The sequence below is a fragment of the Heterocephalus glaber genome, unplaced genomic scaffold (genome assembly GCF_053883595.1).
Source record: "Heterocephalus glaber isolate CG9 unplaced genomic scaffold, H.glaber_assembly_v1.0 deba00001509, whole genome shotgun sequence".
NCBI classification, from domain to species: domain Eukaryota; kingdom Metazoa; phylum Chordata; class Mammalia; order Rodentia; family Bathyergidae; genus Heterocephalus; species Heterocephalus glaber.
The window spans coordinates 32,837,569-32,862,490 of record NW_028258325.1 but is presented as its reverse complement, the minus strand read 5'-3'; the positions used below and the strand labels follow the sequence as shown (position 1 = coordinate 32,862,490).

Below are 24,922 nucleotides of genomic sequence, written 5' to 3'. Positions count from 1 at the left end.
TATATAGGCAGAAGTAGATTAACTGTTGTCCAGGGATAGGGGAAGGAGAAGCAGAGATAACTAAGGGATAATGAGGATAATGAAAATATTCAAAATTTGATTGTGTTATAGATGTATGGTTCTGCAAATATATTAAAAGCCATTGAATTAATCCTTTTGCTTTTTGAGCACAGTGAATCAAACTCAGAGCTTTGTCAGTGCTAGACAAATGATATCACTGAGCTATACTCCCAGCCTAAATTGAACACTTCAAATGGCTGAATTGTATGGTTCACAAATTATATTACAATAAAGCTGGGGTTTTGGGGGGTTTTTGTTTGTTTGGTTTTTTTGGTACCAGGGATCAAACTCGGGACCTTGCGCTTTCAAGGCAGGCGCCGGAACCACTGAGCTAAATCCCCGGCCAATAAAGCTGTTTTTAAAAAAAGGAACCCAGGTATAGTGATGAACACCTGTAATCCCAGCTCTTGGGAGGCTGAGGCAGGAGAATCGTTTTGAGTTAGAGGCCAGCCTGGGCTACACAGGGAGTGCAAGGCCAGCCTGACCTACATAGTGAAACCCTATCTCAAAAAAAAAAAAGAAAAGAAAAGAAAAGAAAGAATCCAGGTGGTGCATACCTATAATCCCAGCACTCAGGAGGCTGAGGCAAGAAGGTTTTAAATTTGGGAGGGGGATTTAGCTCAATGGTGCCATGCCTGCCTCTCAATCTCAAGGTCCTGAGTTCAATCCCCAGTACATCCCCCCCCCCCAAAAAAAGAAGGTTGTAAATTCTCAAGGCCAGCCTGGACTACATAGCAAGATCCTGTCTCAACAGACCAAAAAAAGAAAAAAGAAAAAAAAAATCTCTTTGCCCTTAAATAGAAACCAAATTACTAAAATTAACAGGTCAATAAGTGATCTAGCTCCTGCTAATTTTCCCAGAGTTATCACTCACCAGCTTCTCTTCAGTCACCCTCACCTCCTTTCACTCTAATTCTAGCCATGCTAAACTTTTTTCGTCATTTCTGTATGTGTGTGTTGGCTTTAAAATATGTTTTCAAGGGCTGGGGATTTAGCTCAGTGGCACTGCACCTGCCTGGCAAACACAAAGTCCTGAGTTCCACCCCCATTACCAGAAAGAAAAAAAAAAGAAAGAATAAAATATGTTTACAAACCATCTGATGCTCTCCTCTCAAAAAAGATGAAGCCTCAGTGACCAGCTTCTGGTGCGGTGAGCCTGATGATGCAGGATTTGCTCTGTCTTGGATCACTCGCTCTTGAGGGAGCTTGCATATCTCAAGGGCTCTCAAGTACCTCTAGGGGGAGAACCACGTTGTAAAGAACAAATGAAAGCCATCTTGGAAGCAGATCCCCCAGGCAAACTTTGACAAGCATCCAGAGGACTTCAGCCCTAGCTATTATCTTAATGGCAATCTCCTGAGAGGTCCAAAAGCCGAATCACCCAATTAAGTGATTTCCAAAGTCCTGATTCATAGAAACTGTGAGATGTTAAGTATTTGTTTCTTTTACTCTTTCTTTTTTGGGGAAGGATGGTGTGTTTTGACACTGGGCTCGATATGTAGTCCAGGCTGGCCTTGAACTCACTATATAGCCCAAGCTGTTCTCGAATTCACAGTGATCCTACTACCTCAGCCTCCCATGTGCTATAATTACAGGTGTGGGATGGCATGTGTGTCTTAATAAGCCATTTTTTAAAATTGGAGGATAGTTTGATGAATGAATAAATGAAAGAATGAATGGTGAGGAAATTCAAGGAGATAAACATTTTAAAGCCAACACACACATACAGAAATGACAAAAAAAGTTTAGCATGGCTAGAATTAAAGTGAAAGGAGAGGGCTGGTGACTGAAAAGAAGCTGGTGAGTGATAACTCTGGGAAAATTAGCAGGAGCTAGATCACTTATTGACCTGTTAATTTTAGTAATTTAGTTTCTATTTATGGGAAAAAAACATCTCATTTCCCTTGGTCCATTTTCCAAAATACCTGAGGCTGAGCAATATGCAAAGAGATTTACTCAACTCATAGCATAGGAATATGAACGTCTAAACAGCATGGCAACAGCACTTGCAAGGGCCCCCTGACTGCATCACATCATGACAGATGGCATCACGAAGGGAGCACATGTGAAAGGAAGCAATCATATAGTGAGACAGGAAACCAGAGCAAGGGGAGCATCTGTTTTAGAATAACTCACTCTTGGGAGATTTTTAAATGCCAAGGTAGTGATCAGCAGCAAAATACAGCCTCTCTGGGACCTGAAATCCAGAAAATAACAACTTGGTGAAGAGGAAAAAAAAAAAAAAAAAGGAGTTGATATCTAGGAATTGGAAGGGAGCTAACAGGAAAATTAGAAACTATGGAGAAGCTAGAGAAAGAGCATAACACTGAGAAACCAACAAAACCTTCTGGAAAGCTCACCCTGGCTCCCAGAGAGGGGAACCTGACTGTGCAGACACAGGTAAGCCCCCAGGGTCAGTGGCTCCAAAACAAACAATCTGGGCTGGCCGAGCTAGCCCTAAGAAAAGCCCACAGCTATTGCAAAGTACAAAAATAAGATGGGGTTTTATTCCACACAGCAGGCTAGAGTTGGAGTAGGAATCTAGTACAGCACCCACCATATTGCTGGAAATAGTGTTTAATCAGGTTCCATTTTGGGAAGGGGCTGATTGTTTAAGACTGAGCCACAGGGCCAGGGATTTAGCTCAGTGTTTCCACTGCCTGCCTCACAAGTGCAAGAACCCGAGTTCAATCCCTGGTACCAAAAAAAAAAAAAAAAAAAAAGACTGAGCCACAAGGGCTGGGGATGTAGCTCAGCGGCACAGCACTTGCCTGGCCAGTGAGAAGTCCTGAGTTCGATTCCTGGTACCAAAAAAAAAAATCACTGTACCACAAGACAACTACAAAATAACTTCACTTCAGGATTCCCAGTGTTATCCTCCCACAGTGACTAAGTGAAAAATAGCCACAGGAGACCATTGCAGAGAGGGTGAGAACTAGACATAGACTCCTGTTATGGCTTGTATCTAGATGTTTTCCCAAAGCCTCGTGTGTTCATAGGTGAGACTTTTCAGAGCCGGCTGGACCTAGGGTGTGTAATACTGGGAATAAGGATGTGTAGTACTAAATCAGTCCACTGATTTTTTTTAGCATAGTTCTGGGAGTGGATAATAGGAAAGCTCACCCTGGTTATGGACATCACCTGGGGTATGGACAGCACCACTCATCCAGTAGCCTAGATGAGAGAAAAGGGAAAGGGAAGCTTGCTTCACTCCTTGCTGCTTGCTGCTTACTGCCTACCTTGCCATGGATTGTTTCTCCTCTGCCATGCCCTTCTGCCGTGCTGCCCTGCCTGGGAGCCAGCCAACTATGGACTGAAACCTCTATAAACTAAGCTATAATAAACATTTCCTCCTTTAACTTGTGAGTATCTGGTATTTTGTCCCAGCAGCAAGAAAAGTAACTAAGACACCACCTGAGAAGATTAACCTCAGGCCAGGAAGGCCAGCCCTTTGTGGAGAAAAGCTAGGACCAGTGTGTGTGGCTTTCGGAGGTGGCTAGGTCTGAAAGCACTGGCATTAAGTCCAGAAGTCTGCTTGAAACTCTCTCCTCTACCTACAATACAGCACAGGTCAGTGGTCTGATTGTGTTCCTCATCTGCCAATGTAAGCAAGGACACACCTCATTTTGGACAGTTGCCACAGCCTGGGATGTATAGACATAGAGGCCTCTGAAGTAAGGGGACACCTCACAAATGAATAGGCCACAAAGTTAGGCAGAAAAAAATGTGATTTGCTGGATTTCAAAACTGCAGATCCTTGAAAGAAACCACTCATTCCAAAAGAAGAAAGAAAAACATGTTTTATGGATTCATTTTTTTTTCTTTCTTTGTTGGTTTTTTTTTGGGGGGTGTCTTTTCCCTTTCTTTTTTCTGTTTAAATTTTTTCTTTTTCTTTTCTTATTTTTCTTCTTTGTTCCTTTTACATTGTCCTTATCTAATTCTGGTAATTTCTTTTTAGTCTTTAATAAGATTCTATATGTCACTTTTCTGTTCTCATCTTCCATTACTTAAGTTTTCAAATTTTTCTTTGTTCATTCTCCCATTCCTCATCTCCTATATCTTCAATAATATAACCATTAAACTTTATTAACCTTTAGCTAGTTAACTCTGCTATCACTGTTGAATTCTTTTATATTGTTAGCAAAGGTATAGTTGTTGCATTTAGTAAATAGCTACTGTATGTTGATATTTGGTTTATGTTAGTGTTTAATTTTTTTTCTTGTTTTGGTTTTTTTCCTTTCCTTTTTTTTTTTATTTGTGGTACTGGGGCTCGAACTCAGGAGGTTGGGATTATGAGGCAGCCACAGTGCCACTGAGCTAAATCCCAGCCCTGTTTTTTTCTTAAACAGGGCTCACTATGTAGTTCAGGCTGGCCTTGACTCACTATGTAGTCAGCCCTTGAATGCATGGCAATCCTCCTTCGTCAGTCTCCCAAGTGCTGGGATTACAGGTGTGTGCCACCACACCCAGTTTGTCCTAGTATTTATACTATAATTATAGATCTCTTTTCTGTGATTACAAGAGGCATATTATTGGTTCTTGTGGTATCTCAATATCCAGTTTGTCTTTGACACCATTATTGTTGTTGATGTAGTTGTTCTTGCCAAGGTGGCAGATTTGTTGCTCTTAACTGGTTTTCTCTGTATCCCAATATCCATATTGCCATTGTGGCATTAACAATACTGTGGTTCTTTCCTGGAGAACTGGGTGCTGGGTTAATTACACTGCATCCTCCCCTTTCAAATTAATGCAAGTAGAACATGAGGGCTGCAACATCTGTCACCCCATTGATTTCCAGTGTTGATTTGCTGATCCGGCTGGCTAGGCGGGTGTCCCCTTCCTCCCTTACTGCTTCATGTGCGTCCCTCCTGAAGCTGTGCACTCTGTCAAGGAAGACAAACACCCCTGGTAGAGGAGGACCATTTCTTCAGTCAAGGGTATATGAGTCACTGCATTCTCCTGCTAGAACCTCCATACAAGCTCTCAAATCAATGGAGGTAGTTGGATCTTGGGACAAAGGTAAAGGCCTATAGTTAGCCAAACTAACACAAGTGCACCACTGAAAAGCAGACACTAAATAAAAAGGTCTGCATACTAGCAACAAAATCTTTCCATTATAAGCACCCACAAACCTCAGTACACACAAAAATATACAACAATAAACCATGAGAAGACAAGGCAACAAAATGCCTCCAAGGGCTGGGGACTTAGCTCAGTGGCACTGCACCTGCCTTGCAAGCACAAGGTCCTGAGTTTGATCCCCGATACTAGTAAAAAAAATGCCTCCAAAATTTTGCAGCTCTTCCAAAGCTGATCCCTGGAACACTGATGGGGAGGAAATAAAAAGGCACACAGCTGAATTATTCAAAATGATAAAAGTAGAGATTGAAAAACAGAACAATAGCATGCTTGTCAAGCTCAAAGAAGATATAGCTAAATAGATAATGGATTTAATAAACAAAACAATCAGTGAGTTTAAAGAAATCACTAATAAAAAACTAGATGAGCTAAACAAGATGATACAAAACATAAATGACCAGCTTAGCAAAGAATGTAAGTCTTGCAGTTACAACTCTCAATGCGAATGGTCTCAATTCTCCATTCAAAAGACACAGATCAGCAAAATGGATCAAGAAACAATTCCAAACAATATGCTGTGTAGAAAAAAAAGAAATTCACAGACTAAAAGAAATTCATAGACTAAAAATCAAAGGATAGAAAACAATATTCTATGCAACGGCAAAAACAAGAAGGAATAATTATCCTATTTACAGACAAGGTGGATTTCAAGCAGAAACTCATCAAAAGAGGCCAAAAAAGTCACTACATATTGGTGAAGGGTACAGTTCAGCAGGAGGAGATAACAATTATAAACATATGTGCTCTAACACCAACACACCCAGCTTCATAAAACAAACACTACTGGACACAAAAGATCAGATAAACATCAACACAATTACAGTGGGGGACCTCAATATAAATAGATAGATCAATTAGATGAAAAAATCAACAAAGAAATATCAAACCTTTGAACAAATGGACTTAATAGATAGCTACAGTGTTCCACCTACCAACAGAGTACACATTCTTCTCAGCAGCACATGGAACTTTCTCCAAGATAAACCACAATGCTAGCCCACAAAGCGCGCTTAAGTAATTGCAAAAAGAATCAAAATTATCCCATGTAGGGCCGGGGATTTAGCTCAGTGGTGCCATCACCTAGAAAAGCACCTAGAAAAGCTGCCTAGAAAGCACAAGGTCCTGAGTTGATCCCCAGTACAAAAAAAAAAAAATTATCATAGTGCAGTGAAACTAGGAATCAGTGCCAAAATAAACCACAGAAATTCTGTAAACATATAGAAATTAAACAATATTATCTTCAATAATCAATAGGTCACAGAAGAAATTAAGAAAGAAATTAGACAGTTTCTAGACTCAAATGATAATGTCAGTATGACATATCAGAACCTATGGGACACAATGAAAGCAGTCCTGAGAGGGAAGCCTATAGCTGTGAATGTCCACATCAGAAAAACAGAGTAAGCCCAAATAAATAACCTAACAATGCATCTCAAGATCCTAGAAAATAAGAACAATCTAAATTCAAAGCTAGTACAAGGAAGGAAACTATAAAAATCAGAGTGAAAATTAAGGAAATTGAGACTAAAAAAATACAGTGAATCAAAGAGCTGGTTCTTTGAAAAAAAAAAATAGAATAGACAAGTTTGTCAATCATAGTTTTTATTTGAAAGGGAAAGAAAAGACCCAAATCAATGCAATTAGAAATGAAAAAGGCAAAAAAAAGAAAAAAGAAAAGAAATCAAAAAGGCAGGGCAGGGATTTAGCTCAGTGGTTCCGGTGCCTGCCTTGTAAGCGAAAGGTTCCGAGTTCCATCTCCAGCACAAAAAAAAAAAAAAGAAAGAAATGAAAAAGGTAAAATCAAAACAAATGCCATCAAAATCCAGAAGATTATTAGTAGTAACTACTTTGAAAACCTGTATTCCAATACACTGGCAAATCCAGAAGAAATGAATAGATTCCTTGATAATATGAATTACAAAAACTAACCCAAGATGATACAAAAACCCTGAATAATTCAATAACAGGCAATAAAATTGAAGTAGTAATAAGAAAAACTTTCCAGTAAAGAAAAGCCCAGGACCCAGTGCATTCATTGTCATTCTACAAGCACTTTAGGGAAGATCTAATGCCAATACTCCTCAAACTCTTTAATGAAACTGAAAAGGAAGCAGTATTCCTCAAGTCAGTCCTGGAAGTTAGTATTACCCTGATTCCAACACAGAAAAGGACCCAACCAAAAAAGAGAACTACAGGCCAATCTCTTTAGTAAACATACATGCAAAAATCATGAACAATGCAAAATGCAACAAATCATCAAAAAGATCATATAACTGGCCGGGGATTTAGCTCAGTGGCACTACACCTGCCTTGCAAGCGCAAGGTCCTGAGTTTGATCCCCAAAACCAAAAAAAAAAGCATACATTAAAAAAAAAATCGTATATCCTGACCAAGTAGGATTCACTCCAGAGAAGCAGAGATGGTCCAACATATGCAAATCAGTTCTTTTTTTTTTTTTTTGGTACCAGGAATCAAACTCAGGACTTTGTGCTTGCCAGGCAGGTGTGGCATCATTGAGCTAAATCCCTGGCCCCAACATATGCAAATCAATGAATGTAATACATCATATAAAGAGAAGCAAGGACAAAATTGCATGATCATCTCAGTAGATAATGAAAAAACTTTTGATTAAATCCAATATCTATTCATGATAAAAAAAAAATGAAGAAAATCAGTATAGAAGGACCTTATCTCAATCTGATACAGGGCTGGGGATTTAGCTCAGTGGTTTTGCCGCCTGCCTCGAAACTGCAAGGTCCAGAGTTCTATCCCCAGTACCAAAAAAAACCCCAAACAACATCAATATGATACAAGCCATTTATGACAAAATTCTGCCATATTAAATACAGAAAAACTAAAAGCTTTCCCTCTAAAATCAGGAACAAGACAGGGATGTCTACTATCACCACTGCAGTTCCATGCCTCAGTACTCAAAACATTAGCCAAAACCATCTGGCAAAAGAACAAAATAAAAGGGACATCTGGGCTGGGGATTTAGCTCAGCGGTTTCGACGCCTGCTGCACAGGCGCAAGGACCCGAGTTCGATCCCTGGTACCAAAAAAATAATAATAATAAAATAAAAGGGACATCTTCAGGAAAGGAAGAAGTTAAATTATCATTATTTATAGATGACATGATTCTCTGCCCAGAAGACCCAAAAAATTCCACCAAGACTCCTAGAATTACTCTTTTTTTTTTTTTTTTGGTACCTGGGATCGAACCCGGGACCTTGTGCTTGCCAAGCAGGGGGCGAAACCACTGAGCTAAATCCCCGGCCCTAAGACTCCTAGAATTAATAACCAAATTCAGTAGCATACCAGAATACAAAATTATTTGTTTTGTTCTGTTTGTTTTGAGACAGGGTCTTGCTATGTAGTTCAGGCTGGCCTTGTACTCACTATGTACCCCAGACTGGCCTTGAACTCATGGCAATCCTCCTGCCTCAGTCTCCTAAGTGCTGAGATTACAGGTGCGCACCACCACACTCAACCAGAATACAAAATTAATACACAAACTGGGTGCACAACAGTTCAAGAACCAACTCTGGTCCATACTACAGTTTGAGACTGTAATGGATATTGCTTTAGATCTTCCCTATGGCTGTGAGATTCAAATAAGGTCTGTCTTTATTCAGTCATGGTATGGTGCCTCTATGGGCTCTGAATGGAGCATCCCAAGAGTAAGATTTCCTGTGAACAAATGAGAACTAAGAACTCCTCCACATGGCTGCTCTTCACTATGGCGATGGACAAAGGCCGAAAAGCATCCCTAACCCACCACAGCTACTAAAAGCAAGAATTCAAAAGAATAAAACAAATTTGCTTGCATTGCATCATCCTGCTCCCCAGCAGCTAAAACAACTTTGCCCTCCATACCCCACTTAGCCAAAAAAAAGTCTCCCAGTTGGCCCTGAAGGATTCTTCTTTGACGTGCGTGTGTACTAGTAATGGTTGTTCAACTACTCAAAGAAGTTTTACTTCCTCTCAAAGGTTTTTTTTTTTTTTGGTACCGGGGATTGAAGATTAAACTCGGGTCCTTTCTCTTGTGAGGCAGGCAGCAGAACCACTGAGCTAAATCCCCGGCCCTCCTCTCAAAGTTTTTAACAAAAAACATCAACACCAGAAAAATCTAGCGGATATACTTCTGATTCTGTTGCTGTCACTTTACCTTAGTAGGAAGAGTATGGAACTAGCAGCATCATGTATTTTATGTCAATTATGAATAATGATGTGGTGTCTCGATGACACTGGTAGGAACTCACTTTGACCCAGTCCTTCATCTCCTAGAGAGATCGACCCTGGCGAGAAAGAGTTGAAGATTCCTCATTAGCTACATAGGAGGTCTGATGAAGACAAACGGGTTGAAAGGGTGGCTCTGGGATTTGTCTGGAAGCTGAAACAGATGTAGCAAACAAGCTGCCTATTGGATGGAATGTTTAGCTGCAGCAGCTTGCAAGATGTCTGATTATCTGACAAAGAAAGTGTCCCAGGACCTGAATTAGGGTAAAGCAAGTCACCTGACTGTAAAAGGATCTAAAACACTTTAGATAAATCATACTTTAGTGCAATATTTTTAAAAATCAGAAATAATGTTTTAAAGAATCAGAAATAATGTAAAAACCCCTTAATAGGGGCCAGGGATTTAGCTCAGTGGTTCTACAGCCTGCCTTGCAAGCACAAGGTACTGAGTCCAATCCCCAGCGCCAAAAAAAAAAAAAAAAAAAAGTCTCTACTCTTAATAAACAAAAAAAGGAGCCTGCTGCAGACAGGCAGCCACCTGGTTCCACATTACAAAGACGCAGAGGACACCAGACCACCAGACCACCAGACCACGGACAGAGAAGCTCAGCTGGTCCCAGAACCCAGAAGGAAGGTCCTGCCTCCATCCCAGGCTCCTAGAGCAGAGAAGCTCAGCCGGTCCCAGCACCCAGAAAGAAGCTCCCCTGCTGCCATCCCAGGTTCCTAGGGCAGAAAAGGTGAGCCTGTCCCAGCACTCGGAAGGAAGCTCCCTAGGGAAGGTGAGCTGCGTGGGCACCAGAAGCACACCCCCCACCCCGTGGAAATGAGAAAACACATGAGCAAGCCTCAAAAACAGAGTTCCAGATCACCTACAGCAACCCCAAAGGGAAACGAGATGGAACAATCCAATACTCAACCACCTGGACTCTCTGAATGGCAACAAAAGTGGATCTGGGAAAAATGAAATCAGAAATAATTACTCAGATAACAGCAAAGATTTTGTTCATGGTGCAAGACATGATTAATAAATCTAGAGAGGACACAGATAAAAAAATAAAGGATCTGAGGAACATGATGGAATCCTAACATAGGAAACAAATGGAATCTATAAAACAGATACAAACAGATTTCCAAGAGATTAAAAACTCCATCGAAAGTCTGCGCAGCAGAATGAACCAATGTGAGGATAGAATTTCACATACAGAAGATAAGATTGCAATTAGTGAGGAGGAAAAGAAAATTCGCTTTAAAATTGTAAGGGAACACAAGAAATCAATCCAGCAGCTGCTAGACGATGCCAAGAAGAATAACATAAGACTGTTTGGAGTCAATGAAGAAAGAGGAGAGAGTGCAGATGACATTAAAAAAACTCTTCACAGAAGTGATGGCAGAAAACTTCCCAAGGAGGGGAAAAGAACTTGACATATAGATAAGTGAGGCATATAGGACTCCAGCCAGCCTTAATCAAAAAACATCTACACATAGGCATATAATAGTTAGGATTCCAGAAATCCAACAGAAAAACAAAATTCTACAAGCAGTGAGAGAAAAGAAACAAATCACATACAAAGGAAAGCCCATCAGAATCACAGCAGACTTCTCAATGCAAACCCTCAAGGTAAGAAGACCTTGGAGTGATGTATTTCAAGCCCTAAAGGAAAACAGCCTCCAACCCAGATTGATGTACCCTGCAAAGCTATCTTTCAAAATTGATGGAGAAATAAGATACTTTCATGACAAAGAGCACCTCAAGAACTTCATGAATACCAAACCGGCACTCCAAAAAATTTTAGACAATACCCTAGGAAAAGACAATGAGGATCACAACCCCAGGAAACCCAGCAGAATGAATCCATTGGGCATGACAAATTAAATGCAAAGGGGGAGAATCCAACAACAAGAAAAAGTCATGACAAAGCTTTTAAAACTTTTAACTTCATCTCCCTAATGAGTGTATAATTCAATCTTATTATTGTACTGATTAGTATTTTTCTGATTCTAGAGTTGCACACCATTCCTTGTGCTATACTGGCTATTTATCATCTTCTTATGTCTACATTTTAATTGGGTTGTCTATTAATGAGCTCTAAGAGTTCTTTATATATTCTGGTTATAGGTTATATGCATTGTAAATATGGTCTGTTTAAGGACTACTTTTCATTTTAATGATGCCATTTAAAGTTCTAAATTTTGATGGAATCTCATTTATCAATTTTTTCTTTTATACATCATGTTTTTTGTATCCTAGGTAGTTCTTGCCTACCCTGAATTCATAAATATTTTCCCTTATAATTTCTTCTTAAAGTTTTACACTTTTAGGCTTTCTTATTTAGGTTCATAGATCCCTTCAAGTTATTTTCATGTATGGAAAAAAAGGGTTGAGGTTAATTTTTTATATACAGATAACAGGTGTTCTAGTGTCATTTGCTGAAAACACTATCTCTTCCTCGGCTCTTGAATTTATATTCTATAAAATGCTAATGTTAAATAATCTTTCAAAACTCAGTGGACCGTATATGTGTGGTTCTATTTCTAGATTCTCTGTTTTATTCCAATGATCTATATGTCTTTCCTCACACCAACACGCCTTGATTACTGTAGCTTTAGAAGAAGTCTTAAAATTAGGTACTAAATGTCTTCCAACACTGTTTTTTTTTTAAAAAAAAAAAAAAAGGTTTTCTAGGTCCTTTGTACTCCTACATAACTTTTAAATTTCAATATCCAGTTCTTCATTTATAGCAAGTATACACAGACCTGAATTTTTATATATACCTTGTGTTTTCTAATCCTGGTAAATTCAAGTATAAGTTCTAGGGACTCCTAGAGATTTCTTAGTATTTTCTCTGTAGATGATCATTTCATCTACATATAAAGATTTTGCTTCTACCTTGCTAATCCTATCCTAATTGTGTCATTTTATTGCCAGACTATTTTGGTGGGGACTAGGTTTCAAAGTTTAATGGACAGATAAAGAGTAAGCATATCTGCCCTTGTTCCTCACCTTAAGGAGAAAGCATTGTATCTTCTCCATTTATATAAGGCATTCTCGCTGGAAGTATGGAGTACATGTCTTTAATCTGCTGAGAAGGTTCTGTTCTACTTCTAGTCTCCTGATAGCTTGTACCATGAACAGCTGTAGAATTTAGTCCAATACTTTTTCTCCAACTAGTGACAGGATCATATGACTTTTTTCTTTCCTCTGTTAAAATGATGACTTTTGGGGGTGGATCTTCCAATGCTGAACCAACACTGCCATCCCTATAACAAAACCACTTTCTACATCCTGCCAGATCTGACTTCCAATAGTTTGTTTTGTTAAACAAATTTCTATCTATATTCATACTTTTTTCTTCTATTATCTTTATCCAGTTTTAGGATTAGCACAATGTTGAATTCCTAAAATGAGGGGAGAAGTGTTCCTTTTTTTTTCTGCTTTAATTGTTTGATATAATTTATCAATTAAAATGTTTATGAGCCTTCTGTTGTCATATAGGTAGGTTTTCAAGCTAGGAATATACTTTCTTTAATAGGTGCTATTCAAATTTTATATTTCCTCCAGAGTTAGTTTCATTAATTTGTCTTCAAGTTACTTCTTAGAAGTTGTTGAATTTATTTCAAAAAAGATTTTTGTAATATGCTTTCTATATCCTTTTAAATTCTGTAAAAATCTGTGGTAATGTCTCCTAGATCTTGATATTGTAATTTTAAAAATGTATAACTGATATTGTATAACAGGAAGAAAAGGTCTAAAAGAGCAGGGGAATTGGGAGGGGTAGGGGAAGGGAAAAAAGAGAAAGGAAAAAATATAAGAAGAGAAAAAAAATGGAAACAAGGTCTTTGCAAATAGGGAAGGATGGAGGGGGTGAAGGGAGGGCAAGGGAAGGGGAAAAATATAAGAACCAAGAGATTCATGTAATGGTACAAGATCCCAATGATGAATATAACTGTATTTTATACCGAAAATGTACCAATAAACTTAATGGGGGGAGGGAGGTTTTTTTGTTTTGATTTTTTTTGAGCCAGGGTCTTACTACGTATTCCAGGCTGGCCTTGAATTTGCAGCTATCTTCCTACCTCTACCTCCAGGAGTGTTGGGATTACAGGCATGCACCACCACACCCAGCTCCAAAATTTTAAAGATCTAATTAGTATTAACCTTTCCTTTCCCTCAGGCTCTAATATGACTAGGCACAGCTCTCTTTGGCACTGCCCCCAAGCCAAATACAAGCTGACAGAACTGCTTTTTTGGACTCTCTTGTACTCTTTTTAATTCTCTTTTTTTGGGGGGAGTGTGAGACTGTGTCTTACTATGAGGTTCAGGCTGGCGTTACACTCACTAGGTAGCCTAGGGTGGCCTCAAACTTGCTGCAATCCTCCTGCCTCACCCTCTTGAGTGCTGAGATTACACCCATGCACACCTATGGTTCTTACACTCTTTTTTTAAGAAATAAATTTTTCCAGGCATGGTAACACACACCTAGAATCTTAGCACTCTGGGAGGCTAAAATAGGAGGATTGCAAGTTCAAGACCAGCCTGGGCAATTTAGCAATTTAGTGAGACCCTGCCACAAAATTTAAAAAGGTCTGGGGGCATAGCTCAGAGCAAAGGCTCTGGGTTCAATCCCCAGTATTACTAAATTAATTAATTAACTTGGATAGTGATGATCACTAGAAATTCTAGAATGTCAGTGTTACAATTTCCAGCATTGTCCTTTTCTAATCTTTTCTCTGAACATTGCCTCCAAAACACAATCAGAAAAAGTAATAGGAACACAAATGATTTAGCTCAGTGGCACCGCACCTGCCTGGCAAGCACAAAGTCCTGAGTTCAATTCCTGGTACCAACCCCCCCCCAAAAAAAAACCAAAGCCTATCTTCCATAAAACTAGGAACATCTGTACCTGTGAGGCAGGAGATTAGGGTGTGGCCAGCTGCCTGGGCAAGTGAACTGACCTGTCAATAGCAGAGATCCAGAACACATGCACAGAAAAACAGTTCCCAAGCCCTGCACCTAAAACAAACCAGAAAGTGCTATCTTCACTTCCCCTGGTTGGAAATCAAGCAAGTTTTTTATGTTGGTTTGTTTGTTTGTTTGGCACCAGGGATCAGACTCAGGACCTTGTGCTTGTGAGGCAGGCACTGCACCAACTGAGCTAAATCCCCAGTCCTCAAGCAGGTTTTTGATAGGATGTCCTAGATCTGATGTCAGCCGGAAGCCAGCACTAAAGACATGGGCTGCAGTGAGCTTTCTCAGTGGTCCGCTCTCACAATGCAGAGCGTACTTCTTTTCCCTTAATAAATGTAAAACCTTGCTACCTTTTTTGTGTGTGTTGTCCAATTCTTTCTTCAGGACGACAAGAACCTGGGAAGAGCCCACATGACCCCAGAACCCAGTAACACCCCTAGAGCAACAACATATGAAAACCAACCAGGGGGCCAGGGATTTAGCTCAGTGGTTCTGTCGCCTGCCTCACAAGCATAAGGTCCAGAGTTCGATCCCCGGTACCAAAAAAAAAAAAAAAAAAAAAAAAAAATGAAACCCAACCAGTTGGAGGAATGGTAACTAAATTAGAGCAGAGCAGCGCTAAGCTTTGTAAGCGCTAAGCACCCCAATAAAACCCAGCCCAGAAGCCCCACATGCTGGAAGATAGTGGTAGGCACAAGACCCTGAGAATATGGAGGCTATCTGAAGACTTCAGCAGCAGCCCTAAGGCCCCCACCCCGTCAGTCAAGCACCAGCCCTCCCTGCCTCCCGTTTTCCGGGAACGAACAATCTGAGGACCTCAATGGGGGTGGGGTGCACAGGCAGGAAGAGAGCAGGGGTGTGGCTTCAGCTCAAGTCCACACACAGCGCTGGGAGATTCCTCACTGCCTTCTTCACCCAGGGCTACCGCCCAGTTTACACCTCGCAGGCAGGAGGCTGGATACACTTTCTCCAGATAACTACATTCCCGCGGAGAAAACGCCTGCACACACTGACATTTGGGGGAACACACACCCTCCCACACACAAAAGCTGGCTCACTACTTCATCAATCTAAAAATAAATCCACAAGCTGACAAGCCCTGCCCACTCACACTGAGCTTCCAATCAGATTGTCAGCGATGCGGTTAAAAATGTGAACAAGCATGCAAAGATCAGCAGACCTTGGAGGAAACCTTCCAACGGTAAAGACAGAGACCAAAACAAATAAACTGAAGGAGGAAAAAGAACTCAGAGGAGGCAGAGACAACACAGGCAGAAGAAAAATCCCAAAAGTAAATTAATATCCTCACGGAGGTAAGATTTTACACTGTAAAATAAGACTCATATCCTCCAAGGAAGAAAGGGAGGGAAGGAAGGAGAGAAGGAAAGAACAGGAGAGGGAGGAGGAATAAACTGTTGCCTCATTCCAGAATGGACTATAAAATCAATTAAAATCACTAAGCTAGGCCGGGGATTTAGCTCAGTGGTTCCACCGCCTCCCTCACAAGTGCAAGGACCCAAGTTTGATCCCCAGTACCACAAAACAAACAAACAAAAAAAAACACTAAGCTAAACCGGGCATGGTGATGCACACCTGTAATCCCAGGACCTAGAAGGCTGAGGCAGGAGGACTTCGAGTTTGAGGCCAGCCTGGGCTACATAGTGAGACCCTGTCTCAAAACAACAACAACAACAAAAATCACTAATCTAAAATTGTTGGTTTGTCCATTGACACTGTGACTCCCAGGGGTTGTGTACAGCCTGGAATGAAAAGGATGATGGGGCCACAGTGACCTACCTTAAGAGCAACCTGACTCACTGCATAATAGGAAACAAGTGGGAACATATCTAGAGGTTATTAAAAACAGGGAGCTTGTACTTGTCTTTCTTAGAACAGGCGCCTTAGCCAATCAAAGGAGTTACCCTTCTACTACAGCAGCTCCCAGTACAAAGTCCTGGATGCTTCAAACAGGGTCAGTGAAGTAAAGAGACCAGAATTCTTGGAAATCCTGATAGTGACCCAAGCACAAAGAGGCTTTAAAGCCAGATCTCTGAGCCTTATGCAATGAGGCTGTCAGATGACTTCAAATGCCTGAAAGACTGATCGACTTTGGCTCTATCTCCCAAAACAAGGCAAAAAAAGAAAAAGAAAAAAAAAAGCCCAACCACAAGTTGAGAAATACAAGAGCCTATATTAAATTTTCTTTTCTTAGCTAAAACTATTCAAAACAAAAACCAATGCAATTCCCTTCAGCCACAAAATAAAATTCACTGTACAAATACAGGAAAATCTCTGTGACCAGGAATGGAAAGCTGCCACAAACCAGACCAAACACCTCTCCCCTCCTGTTCTTCCTCTTTCTCCTCTGCCCTCTTCCTCTTCCTCTTCTTTCTCCCTCTAGCTCCCCCACTCCTCTGTTCTTTCTCTTTCTGCCTTCCCTGCCGTGTCCCCTCGTGGTCATGTCCCACTGGCCTCAACTTGGGCCAACCTCACTATTTTTAATCTTTTATTTTGGGGCCGGGAGATAATGGAGCTGGAACCCAGGAATCATGCATATTAAGCACACACTCTACTACCAGTTACATCTTTAGTTTCTGTCTTTCTTTCTTTTTCTTTTTACCTCCTTACTCTTCCTCTATCACCCACTGGTAAACCCCGAAAGGTCATTTGTCTCTTGCTCAGACCACTTTCACTTAAAAGCAGATTTCTTATCCGATTCTGCTGAATAAAAGTCTCTGTGGTTTACCCTATTAAGCGCCTTTGGTCAATACAGTGTTTTGAACTCACCGGTTCAATTGTCTTATGACACTGGTCTGGAAAAAACTCCAGCCCTGGGTCAATCCGACTGTTCACATGGTCTGTACTTGTGCTCCTGTCATACCTGAAGGAAAATCCTACTGGGCAGATTGATGTGACTGGTCCCACCATGGATTCGTGGTCTCCACTTTCGCTGGGCTTTGACTTCACCCAGAAATTCCTGGTTCCCCTCTGTCCACGCGCTCCTCACAGATCTCCTCTGCCCTGCGCTGTCTCCAGTCCCAGCACCTCTGCCTCCCTGATCTCAGGTGCCTTCACCTCTTACCTTTGAGAAAAAGAGACAATAATAGAGCTCTGTTAACTCTCACCCACTAGCTGACCTTCCAGTTTCGGCACCATCCTTTGATCTTTCTCCTATTAAATAGACATTCCTCCTTGTACCTGAGACGAATCCCTTCACAGCAGTCCTTGGCTCTCCTGCAGCATTTCACCCCAGTAATTATCCTTGCCTTGCATATTACTTGCTGAATAGTTTAACCTTTCAACCTCTACTATCAAACACCTATTTATATTTAAATAAGAGAAAAATATGTCTGCGGCACACCTGTTTTACACTCTAGGCAGGAAAATGAGAGAATGATGATGAAAGCAACAGCGAAGGAGTCAGGAGGCTACTGAGTAGCAGGACTCACGCACGTCTCCAGGGGCTGCCTGCAGTGGACATGTTGGTCCCTCCACCCCTTGCCTGTAGACAACAGGGATGACCAGGTAACCGAGAGAGAGGTCCACATAATCTTGTTTTATGGACAGTTTAATAGAAGTTTCCTACAAGGAATTTGTACTGCTTTGTGATAAATCAGCACTGCTTGTCTACATAGGCTCCTGTTACCCTGACCTTCACTAGAACACAGAATCAGAGTTATTCGAACTTGTGGCTCTTAAACTGCAATTTCTGAGACTCCAAAGAAAGCCCTTCTACTTTTGCAGCTTTCAAGTTTGAACTGATCAACATACATTGAGGGATATTGTGAGCCACACAGAACTGGTTCCTATGCCCTGTCCTCCCAGAAGACAAACTTTGTTTTCTTTTCTTTTTTTTTGTACTGGGAATCGAACTCAAGACCTTGGGCTTGCAAGGCAGCATCGGCACCACTGAGCAAAATCCCCAGCCCCCAGAAGACAAACTTTGAATAAAGCCTTACAAATCTAATCCTTGTTACCTAAAGAGAAGTGCAGGGTACTGTGGAAATAAATAGAAAGAAATCTTAAAGTCAGGTAAGACTGCCTTGAAGAAAGTAAAATTTAAAGCACAATGGTACACATCTGCAATCCCAGCGTTCTAGGAGGCTGAGGCAGGAGGATCACAAGTACAAGCCCAGCCTGGGCAATTTAGTAACTTAGTAAGATCCTGTCTTAAAATAAAAAATAAAGCTGGGCATGGTGGCACATGCCTGTAATCCCAGAACTCAGAAGGCGGGAAGATTGCCATAAGTTTAAGGATAACCTGGGCTGCATAGCAAGTTCAAGGCCAGCCAAAACTATATAGTGATATTCTGTCTGTGAATAAATAAATAAGTACTGAGGATGTAGCTCAGTGTGAAGGTCCTGAATTTAATCCCCAGCACCACAAAATAAGTACATAAAATTAACACCTAAGGGTTATATAAGAAGAGTTCAAGAAAAAAATTTAAATTCTATGAAGTCCTGACCAAAATCCTATCCAAGATTTTCATGAAATTGGACAAGCTACTTCTAAATTATATAGAGGAAAAGAAGTAAATTTAAAATATCCAGGCATGGTGATACATACTTGTAATCCCAGTACTCAGGAGGCTGAGGCAGGAGGACAAGGCCAGCCTAGCTCATAGTGAGACATTGTCTCAAAAGAAGAAAAAGATCAATCCCCCATACCAAAAAAAAGAGAAAAAGGGCTAGGGATTTAGTTCAGTGGTTCCGCTGCCTGCCTCACAAGTGCAAGGTCCTGAGTTCTATCCCCAGTAACAAAACAAAAAACAAAACACAAAAAACTGTGAGCTAAAACATGGTTAGTGATTACAGACCAGATACAGGTAAAAATATAGAAGCTTAGGAAAATGATGGAAACATTGAATGCCAAATGTAGGAAAGAAATGGAATCCATAAGACAGATTCAAACAGATATCTAGGAGATTAAAAATTCCACTGAATGCAAGGACCCGAGTTCAATCCCTCATACCAAAAAAAAAAAAAAAAACTTCCACTGAAACTACACACAGCGGAATGAGCCCATGTAACAACAGAATATTAGATATAGAAGACGGGAGTGCAGTTAGTGATCATGAAAAGAAAGATTTCTTAAAAATATCAAGGAACCATGAAAAATCAATCCAACAGCTACTAGATGACGCAAAGAAAAATTACACATGAATGATAGGAGTCAATGAAAAAGCAGGAGCCAGTGCAAATGATGTAAAAAATCTGTTCACAGAAGTAATGGCAGAAAATTTCTTAAGCAGGGAAAAAGAATTTGACATACAGATAAGTGTGGCATATAGAACTCTAGAACTCTAATTAGCCATGACCAAAAAATAATCTACACCAGGGCATATAATAGTCAAGATTCTAGAAATTCAACATAAGAACAGAATATTAAAAGCTGTTAGAGAAAAGAAACAAATAACCTATAAAGGAAAGCCCATCATAATCACAGCAGACTTTTCAACACAAACCCTCAAGTCAAGCTTGGAGTAAAGTATTTCAAGCCCTAAAAGGAAACAACCTCCAATCCAGATTGATGTACCTCAAAAAACTCTCAAAATTATGCCGGGGATTTAGTTTAGTTGTTCCAGCGCCTGCCTCGCAAGTGCAAGGTCCCAAGTTCGATCCCCGGTACCAAAAAAAAAAAAAAAAAACTCTCAAAATTGATGGAGAAGTAAGATACTTCCATGACAAAGAACACCTGAAGAAATTCATACAGGCCCAGGATTTAGCTCAGTGGCACCGCGCCTGCCTCACAAGCACAAGGTCCTGAGTTCAATCCCTGGTACTGGAAAAAAAAAAAAAAGAAAAAGAAATTCATGACCACAAAACCAGCATTCCAAAATGTTCTGAAAGATGTTCTGGAAAGAGATAATGAGGATTACAACTCCATGAACTCAACAAAATGAATCCATCAGAGAAGCCAAGTAATTAAACAGAGGGGAAAACAAAGTGAACCAACAACAGGAAAATAATAAGAATAAACTAATACATACCAATTATAACCATCAATGTAAATGGCCTCAATTCACCAATCAAAAGAAACAGACTAGCAGAATGGGTCAAGAAGCAAGATCTAACAATATGCTGCATGCAAGAAACACATTGAATTCAAAAAAAATTCATAGATTGACAGTCAGAGGATGGAAAACAATACTTCATGTGATAGGAAGCTGGAAAAAAGCAGAGAGTAGCTATTCTATTTGCAGACAAAGTGAATTTTTAGTCAAGACTAATTAAGAGAGACAAAGAAGATCACTACATCCTGGAAAAGGGAACAATCCAAGAGGAAGAGATAACAATATATGCACAAAATACCAGCACACCCAACCATGTAAAACAAATATTATCAGACATGAAAAATCAAATAAGCACTAATACAGTTGTAATGAGACAGTTATAATGTGACAGTACCCTACTGTCACAAACGGACAGATCAACTGGACAAAAAAATCAACAAAAGAAATATCAGAATTGAACCAAACTTTTGAATGAATGAACTTAGATATCTACAAAATGTTCCACCGCACAACATCAAAATACATATTCTTCTCACCTGCACATGCATGGGACATTCTCCAAAATAGATCACATACTAGCTCATAGAACATGCTTAAGTAAATGCAAAGGAATTGAAATTATCCCATGCATATTCTCAGACCATAGTGCAATGAAATTGGAAATCAGTGGCAAAAGAAAACACAAAAACTCCAAAAACACATGGAAATTAAGTAACACCCTCTTGAACAACCAATGACTCATAGATGAAATTAAAGAATCAGACAGTTTCTACAGTTGAATGATAATGCCAATACAACATATTGGAACTTATAGGACACAATGAAAGCAATCCTACAAGGGAAATTTATAGCAGTGAATTCCCATATCACAAAAATGGAGCAGGCTCAAATACACAACCTAATGTTGAACCTGAAGACTTTAGAAAGAGAACAGCAACTCAAGCCCAAAGTTCATATGAGGGAGGAAATTATAAAAATCAGAACAGAAATTAATACAATGAAGACTAAGAAAATAACATGAAGAATCAATGAATTAAAGAGCTGTTTCTTTGAAAGATTAAATAAAATTGATAAGCCCTTAGCCAACCTTATCAAAATAGGAAAGAAAACTCTCAAATCTATGCAATTAGGAATGAAAAGGGTGAAATCACAACAGTTTCTGCAGCAATCCAGAAGATCATTAATATCTACTTTGAGAACTTGTATGCTTTTTTAAATATTTTATTTTATTGGTACATTTTAGGTATACAATATAATGATATTCATCATTGGAAATTTGCACCTTTACATAATCTCTCATGTCTCTTATTTTTCCCCCTTCCCCTGCCCTCCCGCCTTCAACCCCTCCATCCCTCCCTATTTACAAAGACTTTGTTTCCATTTTTTCATTTTCTCATATTAATTCCATTGCCTTCTTTCTTTTCCCCTACCCCTCCCACTTCCCCCTCCCCTTTGCCCCTTTTTTTCCTATTTCACATAATCTATTATACCTTTTAGTCCTTATTTACACTTTCAGTTTCTCACACTAGAGAAATTATTTGGTATTTACACGTGTGTTCTGTTTATTTCACTTAAGAGTATCACCTCAATGTGCATCTATTTAGCAATAAATGTCTCTAATTTCTCATTTTTTATGACTGAGTAGTACTCCATTTTATTTTTTTAAAACACATTTTCTTTATCCAGTCTCCCATTGATGGGCAATTGGGCTGCTTCCAAGTTTTAGCTATTACAAATTGTGCTGCTATGAACATGGGTGCACATATATCTCTGTGTTATGATTCTTTTAATTCTTTGGGGAAGATACCCAGCAGGGGAATAGCTGGGTCAAATGGGACTTCCAGTCCTAGTTCTTTGAGGTATCTCCATACTGATTTCCACAGTGGTTGCACCAGTCTACACTCCCACCAGCAGTGGAGCAGGGTTTCTCTTTCCCCACAGCCCTGCCAGCATTTGTTATTGGTTGATTTCATGATAGCAGCCATTCTTTCTGGGGTGAGGTGGAAACTCAGTGTTGTTTTCATCTGGATCTCTTGAATGACCAGTGATGTTGAATGTTTTTTCACATGTTTATTTGCTTTTTCTACTTCTTTTGTTTTGTTTTGTTTATTTTGGTACCAGGGATCAAACTCGGGAACTTGTGCTTGCAAGGCAGGCACTGTTTCTACTTCTTTGTCTGAGAAATGTCTGTTCATTTCAGATGCCCATTTCCAGATTGGGTCATTAAATCTGAGAGGTCTGATTTTTTTTTAAGTTCTTTATAGATTCTAGATAGTAGACCTTTGTCTGAGGAACAGCAGGTGAAAATTTTTTCCCACATTGTGGGCTGTCTCTTCACACTGCTGGTGGTTTCTCTTGCTGTGCAGAAGCTTTTTAATAAGAAGAGATCCCACTTGTTGATTGTTTGTGCTAGTTCATGGGCAACTGAGCTTCTGTTCATAAAATCTTTTCCTACACCAATGTCTTCATGAGTACTACCTAACCTCTGTTCCATCAGGTTCAGCATTTCTATTTTAATATTTAGATCTTTAATCCATTTTGATTTTATTTAGTGCATGGTGAGAGATATAGGTCTAGTTTTAATCTTTGGCAAGTGGAAACCCAGTTTTTCCAGCATCATTTATTAAAGAGGCTATCTTTCCTCCAGTGAGGCTGTTTGGCTCCTTTGTCAAAGATGAGGTGGCTGAGTGTGTCTGGGGTTGTTTCTGCATCTTCTAATCTGTGCAACTGGTCCTCAGGTCTGGTTCTTTGCCAGTACCATGCTGTTTTTATCACAGTAGCTTTGTAATATAGTTTCAAGTTGGGGATTGTGATACTCCTTGCCATGTCTCTGTTATCTAGAATTGCTTTTGCTATTCTGGGTCTCTTCTTGTTCCAAATGAATTTTTGGATTGTTTTCTCAAGGCCTGTGAAGTATGCTGCTGGGATTTCAATTGGGAATGCATTGAATCTATATAGCAGTTTTGGAAGTATGGCCATTTTCACTATGTTGATCCTTCCTACCCAGGAGCAGGGGATGTCTGTCCATTTTCTGATATCCTCTTCAATCTCTCTTTTCAGAGAGCTATAGTTTTCAGAGTAGAGGTCTTTGATTTTTTTTTCGTTAGGTTGGTTCCTAGGTATTTCAGTTTTTTGGATGATATTGTGAAAGGAATTGTTTGCCCTATTTCTCTCGCAGTGAGTCTGTTGTTCATGTAGAGGAAAGCTATTGATTTTCGTGTGTTGATCTTGTATCCAGCTACTCTACTAAATTTGGTCATTAAGTCTAGAAGACTTTTGGTGGCAGAGAACTTGTATTCTTATAAAATGGAAAACACAGAAGAAATGGACAGATTCCTATATATGTATGAATTGCCAAAGCTGAATCAAGAAGATATAAAAATTTTAAATAAACCAGTATCAGTCAATGAAATTGAAGATGTAATTGAAAACCTGCCAACAAAGAAAAGCCCAGGCCCTGACAGATTCACTGCTGAATTCTTCAAGAAATTTCAAGAAGACCTAATGATGCTACTTCTGAAAATCTTTAATGAAACTGAAAGGGAAGTAATACTCTCAAACTCATTCGTGGAAGCAAGCATTACCTTGATACTAAAACCAGAGAAGAATCCAACCCAAAAAGAGAAGGCCATCTCCCTAATGCACATAGATGGAAAAATCCTCAATAAGATATTGGCAATCAGGATGCAGCAAATCAAAAACAAAGATGAAATGTGCTGGGGATTTACCCCAGTAGTTTCGCTGCCTCCTGCACAAGCGCAAGGACCCCAGTTCAATCCCGGGTACCAAAAAAAAAAAAAAAAAAAAAAGAGGATGCAGCAAATCAACCAGAAAATTATACACCGTGACCAAATAGGAGTCATCTGAGATGCAAGGATGGTTCAACATACACAAATTAATAAATGTTATACACCATATTAATAGATCCAAGGACAAAAACTATAAGATCCTCTCCATAGAGGCATAGAAACCATTTGACAAAATCCAACATCCATTCAGGATAAAAACCCTATGAAAAACTGAAATAGATAGTCTATCTTAGTTTGATACAAACCATCTTTTTTTTGGTACTGGGTATCGGACTTGGGTCCTTGTGCTTGCTGGCAAGGCAGTGGAACCACTGAGCTAAATCCCCAGCCCAAAAAACCATCTATAATAAACCAACAGCCAACATTATGCTAAACAGACAAACACTGAAAGCTTTTACTTTACAATCAGGAACAAGAAAATGATGTCCATTTCCACCATTCTTATTCAATATAGCTCTGGAGACATTAGCCAAGCAATTAGCCAAGAGAAAAAAATAAAAGAAATAAAGATAGGAAAGGAAGAAGTTAAATTATCATTTGAGAATGACATGATGCTCTACATAGAAACCCCCAAAATTCCACCAAAACACTTCTAGAATTAATAACCAAATTCAGTACCGTAAGTGGATACAAATCAATACTCAAAAATTGAGAGGCTGGGGATTTAGCTCAGTGGTTCTGGCGCCTGCCTCCCA

At 39.7% G+C, this 24,922-nt stretch overlaps 1 protein-coding gene across 11 annotated transcripts in view; it reads right to left on the bottom strand.

Annotated features, from left to right (window-relative positions):
* Window positions 1–24,922, bottom strand: part of N4bp2 (NEDD4 binding protein 2) — a 176,681-nt gene that overhangs the window by 117,208 nt on the left and 34,551 nt on the right. For 7 of the 11 annotated variants that reach the window (XM_087187492.1, XM_087187482.1, XM_087187487.1 and 4 more), the window contains 2 exons: window positions 2,197–2,257; window positions 1,155–1,295 (listed from right to left, as the gene is read on the bottom strand). The exons of 3 other annotated variants lie outside the window; for them this stretch is intronic. The gene's annotated coding sequence lies outside the window, so the exon portion shown is untranslated. The remainder of the gene's footprint in view (window positions 1–1,154; window positions 1,296–2,196; window positions 2,258–24,922) is intronic. One more of the 11 variants, XM_087187484.1, reaches the window with a different exon arrangement.